Below are 5,611 nucleotides of genomic sequence, written 5' to 3' on the forward strand. Positions count from 1 at the left end.
TGCCTCAGCCTCCCAAGTAGCTGGGACTATAGGCGCCTGCTACAATGCCCAGCTATTTTTTGGTTGCAGCCATTATTGTTGTTTGGCAGGTCCAGGCTGGATTCGAACCCGCCACCTTAGGTGTATGTGGCTGGTGCCTTAGCCGCTTGAGCCACAGGCGCGGAGCCTAGTTTCTTTCTTGAAACAAAGTAGTTGGTATAGTGGCTCAGCCTGTAATCCCAGCATGCTGGGAGGCTGAGGCAAGTGGATTGCCTGAGCTCACAGGTTCAAAACCAGACTGAGCCAGAGCAAGACCTCATCTCTAAAACCCAGCTGGGTATTGTGGCAGGCTCCTAAAGTCCCAGCTACTTGGGAGGCTGAGACAAGAGAATCACTTAAGCCAAGAATTTGAGATTGCTGTGAGCTGTGATGCCATAGCACTCTACCCAGGGAAACACAGTGATACTTTGTCTCAACAAATAGATAAATTAAGATTAAGACTTTATTTTTGTTTTATGTTTGTGATCAGTTTAGGTGTGTATGTAATATAAAAGAGGTTTTTCCAAGAATGAGGTTTCAACTGAAAAGATTTCCTTTTTTTTTTTTTTGTGAGACAGGGTCTTGCTCTGTTACCCAGGCTGGAGTGCAGTGGCATCATCGTAGCTCAAGTACGTAGCACCCTCCTGTTCCTGAGCTCAAGTGATTCTCCTGGCTCAGCCTCCTGAGTAGTTGGGACTACAGGTGCACACTAAAGCAACACAGCAAGACCCTGTCCTCTACAAAAAAAATTTTTAAAACTTAGCGAGGTGTTGTGGTATACACCTGAATTCCTAACTACTCCAGAGGCTGACGCAGGATTGCTTGAGCCCAGGAGGCTGCAGTGAGCTCTGATCACATCACTACACTCCAGCCTAGGTGACAATGACAAGGTTCCTTTTTCTAAAAATAATAACAATAATGTGAGCCACAAATTTTATATTTTCTAATAGCACATAAATAAAAGAAACAGGTGAAATTAGTTTTAATAATCTATTTTATTTAACTTAATGTGGCCAAAATATCATTACTGTGACATGCAGTTACTAATGAGATATTTTACTTTCTTTTTTTAAAATGCTAAATCTTAAAAGTCTGATGCGTGTTTTATGCTAACAGCACATCTCAATTCAGATGATAAATTTTCATCAGAACCACTTAATCGGAATTTAGAGTTCACTTTATAGTTGGAAAGTCAGTTCACATCCTGGAGGTCCTCCCCATGATCAAGACTTCTTACCAGTCAGCATCTGGAGTCCAAGAGGGAGTGTTCTAGGAAGTGAGGGGAGAAACCACAGACCTTGTAAGGCTCAGCTTTTGGAGATATATAAGGTCACTCCTGCCAGCCCAGTTTCAATAAGGAGGGGATTGATTACACAAGAGTGTGGCTGGGTTTGGGGGAGTCACATTCTGAGAATAGCTGCTGCTTTCATCAAGGAAGGATTTTTCCAAATGGATATACGTTTGGGGAAGAACATTTCGGTTTGAGATGAGGGGAAAGTGGAAGAAGTCAACATGAGGAAGGGAAGCAGCTCACTGAGGCTCAGGTGAAGGAGAGAGAGGGACAGAGGACAGTAGGCAATAACCATTTCTGGTTTCTGCAATGAAATCGGTTTCTCCTAAGCCAAACGGCTATCAACAGTCCTGCATTCTCATCCACAGACAGGCTTCCTCCCTCCTTGGCTGCCTCCTGAACCAGGAGTGAGTGTCCACGAACATCAGCATTCCCACACTTCTGAGGCTGACTGCTGAGTAACTCATCATACCTCTACAAATAGTCACTTTCCCTTTCCAGGCAGGGGAAGTAGAATGGCATATGGGGGCCTCAGTGCCAGTGGCCAGTGGCTTTTGAAAAGTGTCCAGGCTGAGCTTAATGGCTCATGTCTATAATTGCACCTCTTTTTGAGGCTAAAAGTAGGAGGATCACTTGAGGCAGGAGTTTGAGACAAGCCTGGGCAACAGAGCAATACCTTGTCTCAAAAAAAAAAAAAAAAAATTACAAAAAATTTAGCGAGGCATGGTGGCACACGTCTGAAGTCCCAGATACTCAGGAGTCTGAGGCAGGAGGATCTTGTTTAGTTGGCAATCATGGAATACATACAGATCCTGCTGCAAAACAAAGAGCTACCAAGAATGGATCTTGGATTTCCAACAATTGCTTAGAAACTGTTATGAGGAATTTTATAATATCACAATATTCCTACTACAATATTACAGAGGCCTACAACTCTGATGTCTGTGGATGTACATTATTACTGAGAAGTACTAATCTAGAGAAAAGTGAATTTGTTTTACGAAATAAGATGGTATAACAAAGGAGAGGGGTATTGAACTTCCTCACAGGACTAATCACTGAAGTTTCATCAGCTTCAATGAAAGAGTCTCACTGTGCGTGTGAGGGTGTGTGAGCGTGAGCGAGTGCATGTGTGCATGTGTCTGTGCATTTATATCATTGTGTGCCTTTATGAGTATGCATGAGTGTGGTGTGTACAAGTGTGAGTGCACATGTGTTTGACAACATGTAACCGTGCCTGCATGAGGGTGTGTGTGCCTGTGTCTGAGTGTATGTGTCTGTATGACTAGTCGTGTGTGAGTGCCTATGTGTACCAGTGTGTGGGCCTAACTGGGTGTCTGTATGAGGGTGTGTCCAATGTGAGTGTGTGGTTATCATGCACAGCTGTCTCTGTGTGTCTGCATGAGGGAGGGCACGTGTCACTGTGAGTGTGTGCATGCCAGTTTGTGTCTGTACGAGTACAGGTGTGATTGTGGGAGCATGTTTGTGTGTGTGAGGGCATGTGAGTATATAGATATGTAGTGTTTATGAGAGTGTATGCAGTTGTGTGCAAGGTGGAGGTGTGTCTGCATGTGTGTGAGTAGGTGTGCATGTGGGGTGTATCTGAGTGAGGGTGTGATGAGTGAGTGTGTCTGCAACTTGCCAACTTGCATATAGCTGTCTGAGACTAGCAAGTGGCTCTGCAGTTACTGGGAATTGAGGCTCCTCCCCTCCCATCAGTCTGTCCCCAGAGACCTCGGCTGCCGGCCTGCCCAAGGTGGTGGCTCCTGATCTCAGCATTCCACTCAGGGAAGAGTGTGCCGCCTCCTTTCTTTTATGGGCAAGGCACAGAGGTGGCCCCCAGTCGGTTTTGCCCTCACCCCAGAGGGCAGCCATATGGCTGTGCCTCACAATCATCTTTAGGTGAGGGGTCTGGGAAAGGAGGTGATCTTCTGGCGGCCACTGGCACTCCCAGCACAGCTGCCTTGGTGTGTGCAGAGTGTGTGTGAACTATCCCAAAGTCCCTGGAGATGGGACATTCCCTGTCCTTTCCACTTGGCAGAGCAGATTTGGTGAACAAATCTTTATTTATTGAACACATATTTATCTGCATCATTCTAGACTTTCCAACTGTCCTTTTCAACAGATTTCATCTGCTTTATTCAGCTATGTCCCCAGAGTCTAGCATGACGCCTGACATTGGGGTTAGGGTCATGACCGATTCATAGGCATGTGCAGAGGTGTGTGCATGCACAAATAAATGACAGGGAAAGACAGCAGCAAGTCCCCTGCCCAGGAGGCGGTTTCCTCTAGCAGTGGGATGGGAGTGGGGAGGCAGGGACTGCCAGTGATGTCACAAGAGGTGGCTGGGATGGAAAGTTCTGGAAGGTTGAATGGAGTGGAAGGCCTGTTGTGGAAACAGACCACCCCCCATCCTACCTCTCACCCCCACTATCATCCCGGCTGGACCTAGAGGGTGACAGGGGCTTGGAAGGGGCAGCCCGAGTTCAGGTTGCCAGGAGGGGCTGTCTTTACTGTCCTTGCAGAAGAAAACACCCGAGTACCCAGATGTCTTTTTTTCTGAAGCTTTGCTGTGATGGCCAGAACCACACCTGGAGAACAGCGGCAGGTACCAGTGGTAGGGGAGAGGGGCACACATTTTTCTAATTGACTGCTGTGAGAGTTCAAGAAAATGATTGATTTGTGAATATTTATCTTCTGTCTAGCCACCTTACAGGACTCCTTGTTTCTATTAGCAATAATCGCGCCTCGGATAAACCTCATTGGCTACGATACTGCCACTGCGCAAAGCTAGGACTCCTTATTTCTAATAGCTTTTCAGTTGATTGGCTAGTGTAGGTAGTCAATCATATCACTTGCAAAACAACAAGTATGTTCGTGCTCAATCTTTTATTTCTCTCATTTCTTTTTCTCATCTTGCTGCATTGGCTACAAACTTCCAGGTCAATGCCGAATAGTAGCAGTGACAGCAGATGTCTTTGTCTTGCTCCTGACTGTGTGGAAATGTTTCTAGTGGGTTTTTTTTTTTTTTCTTTGCTATTCTCTTTTTCTGTTCACTTTTTGAGACAGTCTTACTCCATTGCCCAGGCTAGAGTGCCCTGGTGTCAGCCTAGCTCACAGCAACCTCAAACTCCCAGACTCAAGTGATTCTCTGCCTCAGCTTCTTGAGTAGCTGAGATTACAGGTGCACACCACTCCACCTGGCTATTTTTTTTTTTTAATTTTTTGCAGAGATGAATCTTGCTCTTGCTCAGGCTGGTTTTCAATGTTGATTGATTTTTTCCCATTGTTACAATAAACCCCACATGGCCTTTTAAAATTGTGAATCATATACATATAAGATAATGCATAAACCATGTCTACAATAATTTCATGAACAGCAATAAATATCTTTGTGCCTCTTTAACTTCATTAAATAAAACATTGTTAGTAACTAATAAGTCCTCAGTAGGTTTTTCTTTTATCTCATACCTCATATCTTTTATCTCATATCTCATTTCTTTTATCTCTCCTCTCCCTCACCTGGAGGAGGTAACCAACCACTTCATGAAATTCCCGCTGAACTTTCCCCCATAGTTTTACCATTTAAACACATGCTAATTTAATGTTGCTTATTTGTAAACTTTATATCAATAGAATCATACCGCAGCCTGCTTCTTTATCAGCCTCATGGCAAGATTCATCCAAGTTATTGCGTATGTTCCTTCATTTTCTGTATGGGATTCCACAACTGATTCATCCATCTTCCTATGGATGGACATGTGGACTGTTCCCAGTGTGAGATTCTTATGAACACTGCTGTTGTGAACATTTTTTTTCATGTCTCCTGGAACAAACATACAAGAGATTCTCTTGGCTTTATACCTGCAAGTGAAAATGCCAAGTCAGAGATATGTATGTGTTTACTTTTGACAATTCATACTGCATTGCTTTCCTGACTAGATATGCCAGTGCTTAGCTCCCACCCTCAGTGCATGAGAGTTCTCATTCTTTTTTCTCACCAACATTTGGATGCATTTTTTGCATATCTACTGGAGGTGAAATGATTTCTCATTGCCATTTTAATGTGCTTTGCCCTAATTACCAAAGCATCTGAGCATCCTGTCCTGACTTTATTTCATGTTTCCTATTTTGAAGGAGAAGAGGGAGGGAGATGTGGGTATCTGAGGGGAAGAGAATTCTAGGTAGAGGGAACAGCCTGTGCAAAGGCCCTGGAGCAGGACTGTGTCTGGAGTGTTGGAGGGACAGAGAGGAGGAGCAGAATGAGGAAGAGCAGAGAGGGAGGAGGAGAGGACAGGGAGG

The 5,611-nt window shown here is 44.6% G+C and overlaps 1 non-coding gene across 1 annotated transcript; it reads right to left on the reverse strand.

The window, feature by feature from the left end:
• Nucleotides 1–3,958: 3,958 nt before the first annotated feature.
• On the reverse strand, nt 3,959–4,101 carry LOC111727870. The gene has a single exon (XR_002775314.1). It is a non-coding gene; the product is annotated as a U4 spliceosomal RNA (small nuclear RNA).
• Nucleotides 4,102–5,611: the final 1,510 nt, after the last annotated feature.

This window comes from Otolemur garnettii, unplaced genomic scaffold (genome assembly GCF_000181295.1).
Source record: "Otolemur garnettii isolate 467f Iridium unplaced genomic scaffold, OtoGar3 scaffold00127, whole genome shotgun sequence".
In the NCBI taxonomy this organism is placed as follows: Eukaryota; Metazoa; Chordata; class Mammalia; order Primates; family Galagidae; genus Otolemur; species Otolemur garnettii.